The 19,895-nt window shown below is 37.6% G+C and overlaps 1 protein-coding gene across 11 annotated transcripts in view; it reads left to right on the plus strand.

The window, feature by feature from the left end:
- Positions 1-77: 77 nt before the first annotated feature.
- The window catches only part of PJA2 (praja ring finger ubiquitin ligase 2), a 132,300-nt gene continuing 112,482 nt past the window's right edge, over positions 78-19,895 (plus strand). For 3 of the 11 annotated variants that reach the window (XM_072597249.1, XM_072597259.1, XM_072597253.1), the window contains exon 1: positions 78-237. The gene's annotated coding sequence lies outside the window, so the exon portion shown is untranslated. Of the gene's footprint in view, positions 497-12,556; positions 12,641-15,339; positions 15,376-19,895 lie in introns of all 11 variants that reach the window. The other 8 variants (XM_072597262.1, XM_072597255.1, XM_072597254.1 and 5 more) reach the window with 7 other exon arrangements.

A 19,895-nucleotide genomic window follows, 5' to 3' on the forward strand; every position in this document is an offset into this window, starting at 1 on the left:
AGCCACCCCATCCTCTTTCTTCCTCCCCTTCGGATTGGGTGTCTGTCTTTCTTGGGCAGAGGTTCTTTCTGCCCATTGGCCCAGACGAGGAAGGGAGGCGGGGGCTTTGCAGGCTCGCAGCCTCCGCCACCGCGTTGGGTGGGGCGGGGTCTTGGAGCTGTCGCCCTGCGTGGGGAGGAGGCGGCGGCGGGTAAAGGAACCTGTGCTGCTCACGGCTCGGACCCTCTGCGGGTCTCGGTGAGAGGAATTTTATTTACTTGGATCCGCAGTTCCCCGGATCCTACAAGTTTGGGGGTGGGGGAGGTGCCTCCTCGGGCTACGGGCCCCCCTTCCCAGGGTCGGGGGTCCGGAGGACTCGGAGAGCCTCCCTCCGGCCCAAGAAAAGAGAGGAGCCCGGCCGGGCTGGCTCCCCGCGGGCTGCGGCTGCGTGGCCTAAGCCGGAGGCCAGGACCTCCCCGGCCCCCCGGACCTCCCCGGCCCCCCGGGCCCGGCTCAGGTGGGCCCTTTGTGTACCCCTCCCTCTCTCTCCGCGGTCGTCATGTCGCAGTCTGGGATGGGTTGGATCGTGTTTGGGGGTGTCCCTCCCCCACTTTCGCACCCCCAGCCCCAGCCCCCCAGGGCTTGTCGTCCGGCCCTCCGGCCCTCCCCTCCGTCCTGCCACATCAGATCCCTGCTGGTCCTCGGCCCTTCCATGCGTCTTGTCCAGCCCTGGCGTTGGCAGGTCGTCTCAGCCCACTTTCACTTCTCCAGTTTCCTTAAGCGGACCTGCTGGGCCGGCAACTTTGCATCGATTCTTCTCTGTATCATCGTTACCCCAGCCCGGCCTTTCCCTTCCCAACCCTGGCATTTTTCCCGTGTCCTTGCCCCTGCCCTGTTTTCCACATTCTGTCATCATCCCGTCAGCCCATATCTTCTATTAATTTTTCCTAAAGTATAACTTTCCTGCAAACATTCTTATTACCAGATTCAAATCGTTAACTTTAAAATCTGTTCATATTATGGAGTAAGGGTGGGAGCGAATGTCATAGGTGTTAGTAGTGGGAGCATTGTTAGATTAATTCCTATCTGCAACAGTTAGTGCAGTTTTATTTAAAGCTTACACAACACAAACGTCCCCAGTGACTTAGCATTTTGATTCTGCGTGGGCATATTGTATTAAAGGCAAGTGTAGGTTGTATATGCTACTTTTGACATTATTTGGTTAATTACAAAGTTTTTTATAAATGTCAAAGTCTTTTATCCTCTTCAAAGATCAAGTATATATATCCCACTGTAGTCACTTAAATATATTGGGTGTCATTACTTAGAGGTGAAGGAAAGTCGTAAAAATATATAGTGTTTCAAATAGGTCATGGCTGTATTTTATGTTGAATATTGTCTTAGAATGCACATATTCTTTATCTACAACTAGAGTAACATTCACTTGATTTCTTTAGCTAGGGAGGTTTTAAATTTGTAAACTGGTTAGCTCTCTAGTTGAAGGACATTTTAGGTAATTCCTTCCTCTTTACATCTTAGTTTCATGTTTAAATCTTGTATTTCATTATCAGTTGTCCATTTTGAAATCTGTCTGAATGCATTCCTTTCAGCATCATAACACTGGTAGCTGATAGCATTATCTTAGTCCCGTATTTATAGTTTCATGTTCCATCTTTCTGACATTTGTCAGCTAAAGCATTATTTGTAGCTGATAATTTTTTCCAAAATGCTACTTATTTACTGACATTGTTTATAAGAATTTGTCTATATGTGAGCAGGATTGCCACTCTCTGAAAACAAATTTCTAGCTTCAATTTTTCTTAGATAATTAGAACAAAGAATTGTCAAGTTTTTCAGACTCCCTATTGTGATTTAATCCTTTAAACTTCTATCTTCTCATAAATTTGGTGCTTAAGTATAGCAGTTTTCAATGTTATTATATGATTATTTTAAAAAATCCATTGTCCTTTATTACTGCCTTCTTGTACACATTTGATATAAATTTTAATATCCAGTCATTTTATTTCATTAACAAATAAAATTAAAAGATTAAATATAGGAATAATTCATGTTTTCTTGTCATAAACTAACTGAAATTAGTTTTAGGTTTTTTTGTTGTTTGGAGAAAATCTGCCATTTTCCTGTGCCATTTCAAACTCTGGCATACTTCATTTCACTGAATACTCTGTATAGGACATCAAATGAAGCTTAGTTTATGGTGGCTTTGGGATTGGCAATTGACTCAGCTCAAGTGTTTAATAGTAAAGTAATGCCAGTTTTCACTTGTACTATTCCCGTTATGTATTGTCATCATGACAGTTGTGGATAGAGGGCTGGCCTCAAATAAAGGAAACCAAGTTTCAAGTATTGTTTTGATGCATGCTAGCCTTGTGTCCTTGGGCAATTCATTTAACCTCTCTTTGCCCTGGATAAATCTCTAAGAACATAAATGAAGATCAATGGCAGGTGTTCCTTAGTAAAGGAAATTCCTTTGAGAAGAATTTCCTACTGGAATGAGATCCTAGGTGTAGAATCCTTCCCCACAAAAAAAAGGGCTCCAAAACACCAAAATTTTATTTACTCCAGGTTAGTTCGAATCTCTCTTGGTTTTGCCTAGATATTTTGCTTCTTATATAATGAAAAATAGAAATTAATTCACCATCATTTATGTCTTCCTAGGCATATTTTATTGGGGATGGTAGACTGGAGAGAAGTGGGAAGAACTTGTTTTAAGTTTGTTCTAAGTGCATTTTATATATTTGTGACATTGTTTTGGTAATATATTCAAATAGACTAGAATGCTTCTTTGACCTTTATGAGGAAGTGAAGACTTCTCTTAGAAATAACAATGTAAATGGCTTTGGCATAACTTCAGAATTACCGCAGAAACAATTTTATATTACTGTTGTCTTTTCATATGAAGGATAAAGATGCGTTGTTGACACAAATGCGTTATAATATTGAATCCTACTCACTTTCTACCCACAGTGGTAGTATATTTTCAAAGTGCAATGTTGCTTTTTTTAGTTGTTGGCTTACCCAGGAATTTTCAGAGGTCCATGTATTTCTTCTTGAGACTACCCAGGTCTCTTGGAACTTTATCTGAAGACAAAACTATGAGTCACTTTTAGGCCATATCTTCTGGGAAGAAATGCAGTTGGATTGTGACTATCTATAGAATCACTCATGTTTTGATTTGTTTTAGCAATTAAGATAACTGACAGTACTGCATCCACCTTATTGTTGTTCTTTTAATCATGTAGACTTGATACAATTTTGGTACCAAGAGGCTACTGAAATTGTATTCAGGCTGAGTTAAAGAACCAGAAAGTCTCTAGTTCAAGTGTATATCAAATTTTTTAGGCATTTTTGGCTAGGAGTTAAGTACTACTAGAGAGAAATTTCCTGCCTTATTGTTTGAGGATGTGGTTTTTTAAATGAAAAAGGATATCTTAAGTATTCCTTACCATTCTAACTCCTACTTTTGGTGACAAATATTTCTCCAGTGAATAATTATGTGATAAATTAGCATTCCTAGTAGGTGAGAAATGCGGCCTTCCATCCTCCTTCCCTCTCACCCCCTCCAAAAAAAAAAAAACCCTCACATATTTAGATGAAATGTATTAAAGGATATTTTTACTGAGGACTGAGTGAGGTCTTAGGAAGGTTAGAAGGGGAGTGGGTAGGGATAGTTCTGACAATGCATTCAAACAGATTGTAGAATGCTGCTTTTAGGCTATATTAGAAAGTACAGCAGCTGCATAGAGTATTCAACTTCTTTCTCTATGCTTTCCCTTTTTATACCTGAGAGATCCCTTCTCTGATGTATTAATTTTCTTTGATCTCCAGGGTTTTAAGGCATTAATTGGTGGAGAAACAATTTATCTCTTAATTCCCTTCTAAGACTTAAAATTTCACATCCTTGAGCTATTGGTTGATGGAATACAGTACAGAGAAAAGCAAATATTACTCACCTCCATGAGGATTTTGAGCCTTGCTTTTATGGCCTTGGTTAAACTCTTAAAACATTTTCCTGGAGCCCAGGAACTATTAGTTCAGAGTAAGCTTTATGGCAATAACAAAGAACAAAAATGCCGTTAAATTTGTTTGTAACCTGAATTTCTGATTTAATTTTTGATTTTCCTGAGCCAGTTCCAGACACAAAACATGCCAACTGCAGCCAATACAAATTTATATTACATAATCCCAATTAGGTCCTCACTGAAACAAGGCAACCCTTTTATCCTCCCTATTCTATTTACTATCCCGCTTGCTACAATGGCTGTTGCAGATTTTTTCATCCTTCTTCAGACATTCTTCCTCGAACATCCTCAAACATGGTACATACCTCCCTGCCACCACACACACCTGAGAACCTTGTTTCATGCCTTACCAAAAAATGAGGCCATTCAACAAGAACTCCCTTTTCTCTTCTCATCATCGTATTGTAGGAAAAAAAAGCAATCAAGTTTCATCCAGACCAATGATTTTATTTAGCATTGCATTCACAAAAAGAGTCTCTCTGTAAGCCAAGGAACCATAAGTTTGGTTTTTCACAAATTTGGAGGGAATGAAAAACAAGAAAAGAGGTTCATACTTGGTTTTTCATTGGTTTTAAGAGGGAGCATCAGGTGACACTGAGGTGAAGCAGAAGGGGTTAGTTTTGTGACATTCCTTAAATCAGGTGAACTTTGGGAGGGGGGTGATTAATCTTGTGACTTAAATTAATCTGGGTGACTTAAAAACAGCTGAAATTTAACTTCACAAAATGGTGGATAAAAGTAAGATGGAGTTACTCACGCTCATTTTTAATATAACATTATTTCCTTTGGGGTACTCCAATCTTGATACTTATCTTTACTTAAGCTTTATTTACTAGGGATTTCTGGATAAGGGGCATCAAAGGGGTAGGGTGAGAGACATAAATAGTGTAAGCAGAGTTATAATCTTATATAACACCTAAGGAGGCAAACCTTGTTAAATAGACACTATAAGTGAACTAAATCAGGCTATAGATCAGACTGTGTTTAGCGGGTTCACCACAACTCATTTTGAGAGAAGAGATTTACAAGTCACCAAGATCACTCAGAAAACTCAGCAAACATAAACACCATGAAACAAAAAAGCTGTAGTACAATAATGGTCATCAATATTAAGTAACACCAAGTTTCTTTGTAACCTGGAACCCCACTCCCAAGTATCAGAATTAGTCTCATGTAGTCATCTATTTCTTAGAAACATCTTCTCTTGGACATTTTAAAATAGGTTGCTTTCTCCAGGCAGCTCTGAATGATGTTTCTCCTAGTAGATCTGCTTCTCTGGTTCCAAGTCACTTGCAGAGATTCCCAGATAATTTTGCTAGAATCTGCCAGTAGCATCACTTAGGCCAATTTAGGCCACAACCTTCTAAATTTGCTTTTCCAATAACTAGTTCATGTGATGAAAACTAACTCGCCTTATTGTTCTGAACCAATTAAAAACAGTTATAAGATGAATATCAGAGTAGTAACCCATAATTCACTTGAAACTTTAGAATATTTTCAGTTTTTGCATACCACTTGCTACTTCTGCCTTTACCTAAACCTGTATATGATATGGAGACTGCCTTCAACAGACCAAAGGAAGAATCTTTGACTTGGAAAATGAGCCCTTCTGTCTCTTAAAATTATCAGACAGAGACTTCAAAATAAGAAAATAACTTCATTTTCTTTACAGTTATCAGTGTGATTTTATATGTAAAATCCTTAATCCAATTTTGAGAACTTGTTACTGAACTTAAAGCCTGTATATTGCATTAGAAAGATTTGGAAACCAAACATATGCATAGATATAGATATAAATATATATCCTAGTTCTTATAGAAGAGTCTGACCTGTTGCTTTCCCAAAATTTACTACTCCATTTAGTTAGAAAACTTTTACATCTTTGTCCCATTACCCCCTTTTGAGGGTATTATCCTCATATCATCCTGAAAGAAAGAGGTCATTTAAGGACATAATTTATATATAAATATATAACTAGTAGCAAAAAAAACCTAAGAACTTATTTACCTAGTTATATAGGATATGGAAATGACTACAAATTCAGATTGAAAACAGTTAAGATCATTCATACTTGCATCCTCTTATAGTAACTCAGATGTTTTAGTATTAATATATTTAGTGTTGCATTGAAGAACATTGACTGTTTACCTATTCGGATTATAGAAATTTGCTATGAAAGAAGAAAGAGGGACATGGTTATGACAATATCAAGACTATTCCTCTAAGGGCACAAATTGACCTGACGTAAGCCATAACAAGGAGTGGGGCACTCCTTTAGCTCTTTTTTGTTTCAAGCAAAAGTCACAGTTAACAGCCATTCATGCAGCAAAGTTCCATGTTGTGGATATATGGTTAGGTTCAGAATTAACCAGCTAGGAAAGTTTCTGTTTCAGAAAAGAAATAGCACAATGGAAACTGAGTCATGAGGCTCCTACCTTAACCTCTGTCAAGGTCATTTCCTCAACTTTTCCCAGTGACAGACATCCACCTGTAGCAGTTGTCTGACTGTACTTCCTTTGGGCAGCACCTGGTGTTTTCCTTGTATGCTGGATTATTGGCTTAATAATAGTTCAGACACTTGTTAGTTGTTTTTAAGTTGTATTGGAATCCTTGTGATTCCATTTAGGTTTTCTTGGCAAAGATATTAGAATGACTTGCAATTTTTCTTCTCTAGCTCATTTTACAAATGAGAAAATTGAGGCAAGGAGGGTTAAGTAACTTGCCTGTGATCATACAACTAGCAAGTATCTGAGGCCAGATTTGAATTCAGGAAGATGAGTCTGCTTGACTTCAGGTCTGGCACTCTACCCATTGTGCAACTTACCTGCCTCTCAGTCATACCGGAAATTGAAATTTAGAACAGTATGAATTACAATCCCAGATTATTTTATATCAGTTAATAAAATTTAACTAATCACATGTTGGGCTAAGTTCTTCTCATATTTTAATAACAGTTAACAATGATCAAATATAAAGACATTTCATTTGTAAATTAAGAATAATCACATTCTGAATACAGAGTGAATACCTGATAGTTGACTCAAACCCTGCCTTCCCCCCCAAAAAAGCTGACTAAGCCTTCAGTTTGTATTGCCTGTTCATCCTTAAGGCAAGATTGAAATCATTGAATATAAGGTTTATGATTACTAAGTTGGCTCAAAGATTACATAACTTCAATACAGACTATTAATTTATTATAGTGTAATTTCATTATTTTCACAAATATTAGCCAAATAATCTCAGATGAAACTCACTCTTTATTATAAGCATAGTTGTAAGCTTCCCCCCCTTGGCTGGGAGCTACTACTGTAGAATTTTATTGCACCGCTGTTAGCAGGACTGATAAGATTTTATTTATTTAACAATGTATTCAGTTGCCAAAACAACAACAACAACAAAACCTGGGATCTAAGGTTCTAGGCAAACCAGGGACCCAGAAGCTTGGTTTCTCACAGTTAATATACAATTTGGAGAGAGGGAAAAACATGATTACGGGGATTTTGGCACCTGCTTTCTCATTATTGGAAAGCGGGGGAGGCATTGGAAGACACTGAGGTGAGAGGGAGAAGGATTAGTTTTGTGACATTTCTTAAATTGGATGACCTTTGGGAGGAGAGATTAATCTTGTGACAAAATCAGGTAATTTATAAGCAGCTGAAATTTAAGCTTCACAAAACGATGGATAAAAGGAAAATGGAGTTACTAGTGCTCATTTTTAATGTAACAGTCTCATATCACTCAGATTGTTTTCCCTTTTTCCTCCACTTGTGTCATATATTGAGATGGTCTTTCTTGCCAAGGCAAACCACTCTAAATGCACCTATGTGAACACTCTAAGTCCTTCAGCAGATTGTTCCCTTTTATTATCTTAATCTCCAATTTCTCACTAATCTCTCACTAATCTCCAAATTCCCCCCATCCTACTGCACTCTCCTACTCCCTAACTCATTTTCTTCTCACCCCTAAAAAAAAAAATCTCTGGATCCTTTGCTTCTCCTATTTGAAGCTAAATTCCTTAAGAAAGCCATTTTCGCTAACTGCCTCTCTTTTCTATCCTGTCACTTCTAAACCCACTGTAGTCTGGTTTCTGTCATCATTCAACCTAAATTGCTCTCTCAAGAATTATCATTCTCTTAATTGCCAAATCTAATAGCATTCTTCAGTACTTATCAATTTCTTATTCATCATCTTGATGTCTCTGCAACCTTTGACAGTGTTGATGAATCTCTTCTGGATACTGTACCCCTCTCGGTTTTCCTGACACTGCTCTCTCATTGTTCTACCTACCTAACAACTAGTGAGTTGCTTTTGCTGAGTGTTCATGCAAGTTGTGCCCCCCAACCATGGGTGTCCTTTAGGAATCTGTCTTGGACTTTTGTCTTTCTCTGTACTATGCTGCTATTTCTATGCATATGATGTTCAGATCTATTTATCCAGCTCTAACCTCTCTCCTGAGCCTCCAGTTTTTCAGATCATTGACTGCCTGTTAGACATCTCCAACTCCTAACGTCTAAAACAGATACCAGGATGAGGAATGGTTGCTTCTTGTGAGTAGGGAACCCTGCTTTATACTTTGTATCCCCTGTAGTAGCTAAGGCAGTGCTGAGGGAGTATAAGACTTTAACAAATGCTTGTTAACTGATAAAAAACGGGAAGATAACCGAATAAGATGGGAGGTAATAGTACATTGCCATATTCTATGCCTTTTTTAAAAAATAAAGATTTGCATCAAAATAATTGGCAAATTCAGAAACTCAGGAGAAGATTGAAAGACAAGAATCAGAAGCAACATGGAAAAATTGTTTTATACACATACACATAGACAAAAGAAAATTGCTAGTGAACTAGAAAGTCAGAAAGGATGGCGAAAGATGAGATGAGAAGATCAGGTTGAGGAGTTAGGACAAACTGAAGGGAAAATTTATGACTAGCAGAGAAAGAAGAAAGAATTAGATAAGGGAGTTTAAAAAAAGCTAACGTTAAGTCTGATTTTTATCTTTAGAATGATATTAACAACCAAGAGAAGAAATAGTGATGGGGGTTTAAGTTCATAACAACTGCATTTTTATTTTCTGGGGTACTATCAGAGAACAGAAAACTTGAGAGATGTGTATTTACACCTTTTTAGGACAACTGTAAGGCTTATGGAAGTCAAGTAGAGCAGAAGAGAAAGTTCGGTTTTTTACTCTTCAAAAGAAATACAACATAAGTATTTCTTATCTAATGGTTTAGCTTTGTAAATTCTGTATGATGAGCACCTATTTCTCTTCCACTCTGAAGTGATTTGTCTAAATTCAAATTTAAACATAGTAAATCAATGTCAGATCTGCATATATGCCAGCTAAGTAGTGTAGTGGAGTCAATAGATTTTAGTTTGTTTAGTTTAGATGTTTAAGTTTGTTTTATTTGAACAACTTTAATAGATGATTTATATTGAAAACTCTCCATCACAACTGCTTTATATGTAAAGGTCGGTTTTGAAACTAGATTGTTCTCATCCTACTGGCATGCCAACCTCTCTAGTTCAGACCATCATTGTATTTATCATAAATAGTTTAGGCAAAAGGCAATCTTCATTGATCTATCTTTAGTCTCTCCCTTTCTTAACCCATCCTTAACACAGTTGCAAAAATAATCCTTATGAAAGACTGACAACTGAAAAATCTTCAGTGGCTCCATATTGACTCTAGGATAAAATGCAAATTCCTTAGCTGGCATCTGTGGTCTCAGCCTACCAATCTAGCATTATACCTGGACTTCAGTAGGTACTCAATCTGTTGATTGAACAGATTGCTGGACTACTTGTGTGTGTGTTCACCCTTTGTTGCCCGAAGAAGACCATGCCATGACTTACACTTGACTTTGTTTTGAGTGAGGGAGGACTGTGCTGGTCACCAGCCTCACTTCTCCTCCAGAGCCATCTGAATCCAGTGACCAGATATTCATCAGGATGACTGGAGATGACCCAGGATGAGGCAGCTGGGGTTAAGTGACTTGCCCAAGGTCACACAGCTAGCGAGTATCAACTTGAACTCAGGTCCTCCTGACTCCTGCATTAGTGCTCTATCCATTGCACCACCTAGCTGCCCCTGCTGGACTGCTAGATATTTCCCGGTCTTGTCATTCTCTTTTTTGCCTTCGTGTATTTGCATAGGCTTTCCCACACCCCCTAAAATGGAATTATCATAAGGATTCATTGATAGATACTCCTACCAATCAAAACCATTAACAAGAGATCTAGAAGGTAATCATAATTTATTATTTGTTCAGCATAGGTTCAGGGTATCTAAAATTCACCACTGAGGACCTGATAGAGGTTTTATAATTCTCATAGTCTCTAGTTATTCTCATAGTCTCTAGTTATATCAAAGAAAAAAAAATGTATGACTGAAATTTACAGCTGCCAAAAGGGAAAGGGAAAGATTTACATTTTTTTAAAAATGCCTGTAATAGTTAAAGTAGGCTAATGAAGAGGAAGAAGGTTCGTATATCAAAAGACAGCAGAAGAGGAAAAATTACATCAGGATAAGTTGTAAATTGATTAACGAATACTGAAAGGAGTTACTTTGGAATTTACAACTAGCAAATGGTTATCATAAAACTGAGTCAAATTCTTTTACCCCTAAACTGGTAATCATCCGAATTAAATTATTGAAGATCCCAGTTAAATTCTACTTGAGAAGGAAAGCCTTACCAATGCCACTAGAGAGGAAATTTAAATCTTATGACACTTGCAATTAACTCTCCTCCTTTCCACTGGTTTAGATCCTTTTCTTCCTTCAAGATTGAATTTAGATATCACGTACTTTTCACAAACCTTTTCTTGTTCTCCATCCCCATAACGTAAAGAGTTCTCTTAGTTCTTCAGTTTTACCTTTATCCTAGTTTCACTGTGCCTTGTATTGTGCTTATTTTTGATGTTTCCTTATTAGATTGTAATCTCTTCTTAAGAGCAAGGGCTGTATTTGAATCTGTGCATCTCCAGGGCTTAACACAATGCCTTTCAAATAACAGGTGTTTAATAAATGTCTGAACTGAATTCCAAGTATGTTTCAATCTTTCTTGGCTTGTCTTTTTCATTTTTAAAATTATCTTCTTCCCCCCCAATTGAACAATGAAGGAAACAAAATCCTAACAACAGCTAGTTTACGTACTGGTGATGATGAGGAATTCCAGAACTCGAGCATTGTTGAGGGCAAGGTGGCCAAGATTTATTACACTTTTCAAGGGGCAAGAATTCTTAGGGAACCTGCAACCTTAGAGGGGTACAGGTAAAATTTATATCGGATATTCTGTAGTAAAACATGTGCCAAGTATGATGACTAGGTGATTCAGGGTGGGATTAGGGAGTGGTTAGGAGTGGCTAGTTCTGAAAGGAACATGTACTTTTAGTATCTACTGTGCAGGCATTTTATCCAGAGTTCATTGGGAAATAGCCCAAGGAACAGCTACATGGAGGTGTGGTTTTAGGCCTGAAACTAAGTCAACTAACAGTAGGGATGACTAAGTAATACCATGCTGCTCTCATCAGTGCTTGTTAGACAAAGTAAATGTAAGGGAGTATACGTGTGTCTAAGTCCAGGATACATGATTGGTCAATGAATAGTAAATGTCATTATGACCCAGTACACAGCCAGTACACTGCTGGTTCAAATTAATAAATTCCGTAGGTGCAGCTGGCTACTGTATCAGGAAAAGAGAAAAAAGTTTTGCTAGGGCAAGCTGTGTCCTTGGGCTGGGGAGAAACTGCCTGGGATAGTGTTTTGAGGCTAGAGAGAAATATTATTGTTAGACAGAAATGTGATTTTAGAATTGGGGTTCAAGCACATGCACCCAAACATCCCATCAGTGATATCTAAATCGGTGTATCTCATTCCGTGTTTTAAGGTCTACCAGTCTATCAGGAAATAGAGAACATGATTAATCCTTAGGTCTCTGGATTCATGGCTTATTATAGTATTAATTACAGTTATAAAGTCTTTCAAAGTTGTTTTTCTCTACAGTGTTGTCATTTTATAAATTGTTCTGCAGTTCTGCTCACTTTACTTTGCATCTTATCACAGAGGTCACGTTTACAAGCATATGTAGCACTAGCTGTCCAAGATAACCTGAAATGCTCTTCCTTTTCCCTTCTGCTTCGGAGCTTTCCTGCTCTTTTTCAAGACTCAGCTCAAAACTCATGTTCTTGCTAGACACCTTCCCACTGCTAGTACCTCGCAAGTCATGCCATCATCTCCCTTATGTTATGGTCCTCTTCGAGAACAGACAATTCCCCCCCACCACACCCCACACACAACCTTCATACATTTTGAATTTATCTTATACATACATAGTTATTTGCATGCTGCCATTACCCATTACAATGTCAGCTCCTTGAGGGCAAGGACCATGTTTTTACCTTTATCTCTCCATTGCTTAGCTCAGTACGTGGCACATAGTGCTTCATGAATGCTTGTTGTCCATCAAATCCAGTTGCCAGTTTTTTCCTCCCTACATCATCTTCTGTTTCACATGCCTTGTTTTATTTCTTCCAGGTATTCTTGTAGTCCTTGTGGCCAGCATATTTATTTTCTTCTAGTTTTAGTTAGACCTATCATGAGAGCCATCTTTTCCTCAAGGTACGTCTTGGGTGTCTCTCAGACCCACGTTATTTCCTCATAATAATGTTTTTTTTTCCTTTGGTTTGCTCATATCAGTCTCAATGTCTGGGTCATGGGACCTGTATTTGGGTCAGGTTCCAGTCCTGCCTTCCTGAAAATGGGAAGATACTGCCTAGGTCCTGAGATTGAAAGACAAGACATGGCATCTCTTTCAGACCTCCAGGCTTCCTCATGTTTTGGGATCTGCTTGAGGTTTTTCCTTATTATTGGGCTCAGGGGTGCTGCTATGACTTTTATGCTGGGCTCCTGCAGCGGGTCTTCAGGATCACCTGGGCTCGACTTTGCCTAGAGACCTTTTCCTTGTCCTAAATAAGGCACAGCTGGGCTCCAGTTGTTGTTAGATTGCCTTTCCAGTTGGCCTGGGGCTTCTTTGCACCAGAGTTTTTGATGTTCTCCAGCTGGTGCCCTTCAGGGTTCTTACCTGATTCCAAAGGTACTGTGCACCTGGGTTGAGATTCTTCTAATTTGTAAATTAATGGTGCAGCTTTAAGTTTTAATGGGGTGTTTAGATTCTAGCACATCACCTTTTTTCAAATAATCACATACTCTACATTCTAACAAGTAGATTGTTTACTCTTTTTTCTCCTTAATTTTTTTTAATATAGACACAGTTATAAAATAGAAGTTATTAGGTTACCTACCCTCTACTGGACTACCCTCTTTTGCTCAGTAATCTTTGATAATCTCTGATTTACTTTAAAAAATATATTTTTTAAATTTTTTTATTGATATCTTTTTTTAACCTCATTGTCATTTCCCATTGTATTCCTTCTTTTCTCTCCCAAAGATATTCTTTTAACAAAGAATAAAAAAGGGAGGAAAAAACCATTTTAATAAAACCAACTAACACATTAGTCAAGTCCAGTATTCCCTTATGTCCAGTATTCCTAAGCCATAGACACTCACTTCTGCAAAGTAGGAAGGGTGATGTATCCTTACTGCTCTTCTCTGGGGATGTTTGGTTATTATAATTACATAGTATTCAGTTTGGGGTTTGTTCTCTGGGGGGCTCTTCTTTCCATTTATATTGTTGTAAACTTTGTGTATATTGCTTTCTTGCTACTATTTACTTCCCTTTAGATTAGTTTATATAAATATCCCATGCTTCTCTTTATGGCAGAATAATATTCCAGTATATTTATGTACCAGAACTTGTTTAGCCATGCCCTAGTGATGTACATTTACTTTGTTTCCAGTTCTTTGTTATTTCAAAACGAGATACTATAAATATTTTAGTGTACATGAACCTTCTCTTTGAGCTCCTTGGAGCATGTGCTTAGGAATACAAGCTCTGAGTTGAAGGGAATGCTTTGTTGAATGGTTGGACCAGTTCACATCTCCACCAATAGCATATTAGGGTTCCTGTCTTCTTAAAAGCCACTCTAACATTTCTCAGAGAGATAAAGCATTTCTGTTTTTTGTCATTTTTGCCAGTGGATGGGAAGTGGAACCTTGGAATTGTTTTGTTTTCCATTACTCTTATCAGTGTCTTACAGGAGTCTTTTAATATGGTTTCTTGTTTTGTTTTTTAAAGATTTTTATGGATATCTTTTGTTCTTACATTTCCTATATTTACAGCAAAACCATTCAGTATATAGAAAACCATCTGATGTTATATGTGGTGCCGCCTACCTCTGGATGTTTGCTTCTGCAAACCAATGGGGAAAGGTGTCTTCTCATATCTTATCTTTGCAGGTTAAGCATATTCTTTATAGTTTTGCACTATTCAATTCTTACTATTTTTTTTGATTGTTGACATATTGTGTATTTGTTTTCCTGTCCCTGCTTACTTCACTTATAACCAGTTATATGACTTTCTATGTTTCTCCAATCATTATGCTTTTTAAAAAGCCCAATAATCCATTAATTACGTTCATGTTTAATAATTTGTTTAATCATTTCCCATATGATTGGCATATACTTTCCAGTTTTTTACTACCATAAAAAGTGCTATGAGTATTTTGGTGCATATAGACATTTTAATTTGTCAGTGACCTCAGAGTGTATACTTAGCAGAAGATTCTTTAGGCCAAATCATATGAATATCATGGTCACTTTATATGCTTAATTCTAGATTGCTTTACAGAATGGTTATACAAGTTCATGCTTCTATCAAAAATACATCCATGTGCCTCTTTCCACACTTTCCCAAATGCTATGTATTCCATTGATATAATCAGGGTAGTTAGGTGGCACAGGGGATAGAATATCAAGCCTGGAGTCAAGAAGACTCATCTTCCTCAGTTCATATCTGACCTCAGATACTTACTAGCTGTGTAACCCTGGGCAAGCCATTTAACCTTGTTTGCCTCAGTTTCCTCATCTGTAAAATGAACTGAAGAAGGAAATGGCAAACTACTTAAGTATATTGCCAAGAAAACCCCAAATGTGGTCACAAAGAGTTAGACATGATTGAAAATTGATGTAATCATAGATTTTTATTGTTTCTTTTATTGATATGGTCAGTTATGTTTACAGTTTTCCCAATATTGAACCAGTCTTTCATTCCTGGTATAAATTCTGGTTATTGTGTATGATCTTTGTGATACATTGCTGTAATCTCTCCACTAATATTTTATTTAAATTTTTTCAATTGATAATCATTAGGGAAATTGACTTGTGGTTTTCTTTCTCTGTTTTTGCTCTCCCTTGTTTAGGTACCAAAGCTGTATTTGTGTCATAAAAGTAATTTGGTAAGACTCCTTCTTTGCCTGTGAAATGTGACTTAGAAATGTATTTTTATCTTTTGAAATATATTTTATCTCATGTATTTGAAATTATATATTTTATCTTTTTATGATCACTTCTGTTCCTCATTTAGTTAAGAATTTTCCCCAGCCACAACTGTGAAGAGCACCTTATCGCTCTTCATAGCACTTTTCTTGTTTTTATGTTGACACTTATTATTATTCTTTTGATGTGTCTTATTGACTTTATATCACTTTCTCTACAGAGGCCTTTCATAACTTTTCCTTCAACCCCAAATTATATACCTGATCCTGTCTTTCTATAGATTATCTCACTTTTAAGACCATCCATTGTAAGATACTTCGTTTCCCATCATCCACACCTCAGAATGTCTGTTTTAACCCACCTTCTCTTTCTTTACTATAGTCGTAGGTGGCCATTCTGTCTTCTTGTAACCTTTCTTAGGCCCTTGATCCCACTATTTCCCTCATGTTCTTTCCACACTGGTTATCAATCCCTACTTCATCTTCAGTCTCTTTAGATAGTCCTCATTATTCTTGGTTTCCATATTTGGAAATTCACCTACTCACTAAAATTTATTTGTAACCCCAAAATCAATACTCATCATGCTCTTGTGCTTATTTACAGATGTGCACAGAGGTGATAGGAAAAAAGTATCCTCTTTTGTGGTCTACTTAGTACCACATTTTTTACATTTTAGTAGTTTTTATTGGTGATTTCACCATGAATAGTGTTGAAGTACTTTCTAGTGTTCCAAAGTCCAAGAAAGCTATGATATACCTTATGGAAAAAAATACATGAGATAAGTGTTTAGGCATGAGTTATAGTGCTGTCAGCTATAAGCTCAGTGTTGGTGAATCAACAATATGATGTATCCAGCAAAATGAAGAGGAATTTCACTGATCTGTATGTGAGGCTACTCTGGAAAGTGCTATGTAGTACAGGATGAAGCTGTGGAAAAGATGGAAAAATGGTTAAATTTGTGGATTCATGAGATGATGACTGATTTTTTAAAAAAAGCATAGCAGTCAACTTTGTTGTGAGGCCAAAAGCCAAAGAAATTTAGTCATGTTTCCCAGGGTTAGGAAAAATGAAACCCTTTTGAGTAAGTACTGACTGGTTTACAAGTCATACAGCTTGAAAAGTGTGAAGGTGAAGCAGGTTCTGCAGACCAGGAAACTGGAACAGTTTTGAAAAATACCTGCTAAGTGTTATACCCACAAAGGGTGATATAGAAAGCAGGTTCTCCTGAAATTGGCTTGTTTTACAAAGGCATTGGCAAAGCACCAATATCATGCAAATGGTCTCCACAGACCCTGGTTTTAAATCAAAGGTCATGCAACCTTTTTGTTATGTGTCAGTACCCAGGGTGAATTTTAGTGCAAACCCCTAATAGTGTACAGAGTTCCAAATCTATAAGCACTTAAAAATCTGAACTTTGTGCCAGTCCATTAGAGGCAGAACAATAAAGCATAGATTATGCTCAATATTTTCTGGCATTGTTCTATAATTACTTCATCCCAGAGGCTTGCAAAATACTTGCCTTCAAGGTTTTATTCATTTTGGATAATGCCCCAGTCCATTGTTGTAAGGAACTTGAAAATTCCTGCCCCAACATAAAGGTTCTTTTCATGCCCCCAAATGTGACAGTGCTCATCTAGCCCCTGGATCAGGGAATAGTAAAGGCTTTCAAGGCACACTACAAGAAGGATGCTCTTGACGCCAATAGAGAAACAACCTTGATGGACTACTGGATATCATCACTATAGACAACATTATTGATTATGTTGGCACAGTTTGGGACAGTATTAAGCAGGCTGTTAGTTATGGTTGGAAAAATATTTGGCCAAATTGTGAGTTTCTGAAGGTGTTACAGAAAACCAAAAGAACATGTCAAAAACAATGCATATCTCATGGCAAATAAGTGGGGAAAGCTTTAACAACATGAAGCAAGAAAATGTGGAAGAACTTTTGGTGGAGAATGCAGTAGAACTCACCAGAAAAGACCTAAACAAGAGCCCCCCCCCCAAAAAAAAATAAAAAAGAAAGGCATTGGAATCAGCAGTGAAAATGATGGCAGTGAAGGTCAGCCTAAGATTAAGAATTGTCCCTTCCACAGTAGCTAAAATATCAGAATGGAATTCCTTTTGTATTTACTGTGTTATGAGTATTGTTGTATGCATATAACTGAAAGACTTAAAGTGTACAATCATTGTACAGTTGAGTATGCTACAAAAAAAATGCTGTAATTGAAATTATTTTATTATAAAGAAATACTGTATATAACTATTTGAAAGAAATGTTTGTATTAAATAAGGTACGTTTAAACACGCATAAAACAAGATGATGCATTTATCATTTGTTGAAAATGTTATAACCAGAGGCTCACAGCAACCTAGTCCCTCATTTCCGCTAGCAGCAATGAATTTGCTTATTCAGTGGTCACAGCAACTTCATAGAATGTAACTACCATGAATGATGAGAATTGACTGTATACTAGTTCCTTGTCTGTTGCCTATAAACATGATCAGGTCTTTCCTATTCTTAAATTGACTGTAATTTTGTGTTGATATTTCCCTTTATGGCTAAACTTTTGAAAAGAGTAATTGATTCCACTTACTTACTACCCATTCAGTTCTCAGTTCTTTGCAATCTACGCTCTAACTCCATTGTTACTAAAATTGATCTCTTAAATTTCACCATTGACCTCATTGCTAAATCTGAAGGATTTTTATTTGAACTATCTCTTATTAAAAGCTGTCAATGGTGTAATGGAGAGAGAGCCAACCTTTAAGTCAGAAAAATGCAATCCAAAGTCTTGAATTTAATACATATTTTCTCTGTGACTCTGGGCAAGTCAGTTAACCCCTCAGTGGTCCAGGGAGCTGTGAGTATAACTTGTAGAGAAGATGCCTCCTTGTGCTGGTGGGTCCATAGACGTAATAGCCAACATTTATGTAGTACTTTAGTGTTTCCCAATACTTCCCATATTTTATGTCATGTTGTCCTCACAACAGTCCTGGGAAGCTTGTGTGGCCCCCATTTTATTCTCCCATTTTATAGATGTAAAAACTGAAACACAGAAGCATCTTTCTCAGAATGACACAGTTACTAAGGTCAGGGATAGGGAATAGGACTTGAACTCAGGTTTTCCTGACTTGAAATCCAACACTCTAGTCACTACACAACTTAAATTGATAGATGAAGTGTTTACTACGTGCTTACTATGTATGATACTGCTTACACTTGGGATACTAATACAGACAAACAAGATAGCTCTTCCTTCAAGGAGGTTAAATTTCAATGGGGTGGACTATACAGAAAAGAGAAATGAAAAGAGGGGAAGGGAAGTATAACTGGTTGGTAACAAGGTGCCAAGGGGTAGGAACTGGAGAAGTCTGGAGATTGAGTCAAGATGGGAGCAAAATGAATTTTTTGCTGAGACCCGTAGTGAAATGATGGACCTCAGTTAGTCACCAGTTAGGAGAGCAAGACCTGAAGACTAGAAGGAAGACTAGAACACTGAGAAATTAAGTAGTATAGGGAATTTACTCACCCAGGAAATTCCCTTTATGACTGAAATCACTGAAACCTGTCCTCTATCCTTACCACAGCTTTTGAGGAAACCAAGACCTGTTACTTTTAAGGGCAAGAGTCTAACTCCAGGCTTGTATTGAGGAAGACATTAAAGTGATAGCTGTGTGTCAGGTTCTTCCCCCCCCAATCCTCCCACCTCCTGCCCCACCTCCCTGTGCCCCTGGTACTCTGCCAATCCAAGGACGCTGGCTTTTTTGCTATCCTCACACATGACACTCCCATCTTCCAATTACAGATATTTTCCACTACCTGTCCTTCATTCCTGGAATTCTTTCCCTCCCCATTTCTGCCTCCCAGTTTTCCTGACTTCCTTCAGTCAAGTCTCAGCTAATGCTCTACTTTCTGTAACAAGTCTTTCCTAGCCTTCTCTGTTCTTAGTTTCCTATTTCTGGATGTCTCCAATTATTTTGTGTGTGTATCTATATATTGTGTATATATTTGGGCAGAGGCATGCTGCTGCCAGATCCTGTTTATGTTTTTGCCTTGTTTTTGTCCCTAGCACTTAGCACGGTGCTGAGTGACTTGACATAGAAGAAACACCGGAGATATCCATTCAGGATGTCACCTCACTGGCAAACTAAACTGGTTAATATCTGTCCATGTTTGCATTGTGAAGCTTTGACCTTCATTTCAGTATGTTCTTTTGAGAGAAGTTAAAGCTTTTCTCACAAATGTGAATCAGACCTATATAGCTGATAAAATATTTCAGTTTGTGGATGAAACTTTATTGTCATTTTGGCTGCATACTCTCATACAGGTAAACCTCTGTTCTCCATCTCTTCAACTAGGATTGAGCATTTTTGTACTAAATATTATGTAGTTATTTTATATCTTAAAATCAAGTTCAGGAATCTTCCATTTTTTTATGTCTAAATTCATTTGACTACCTGCTTAAAGTGAGACTTTA

The sequence above is a fragment of the Notamacropus eugenii genome, chromosome 3 (genome assembly GCF_028372415.1).
Source record: "Notamacropus eugenii isolate mMacEug1 chromosome 3, mMacEug1.pri_v2, whole genome shotgun sequence".
Taxonomy (NCBI): Eukaryota; Metazoa; Chordata; class Mammalia; order Diprotodontia; family Macropodidae; genus Notamacropus; species Notamacropus eugenii.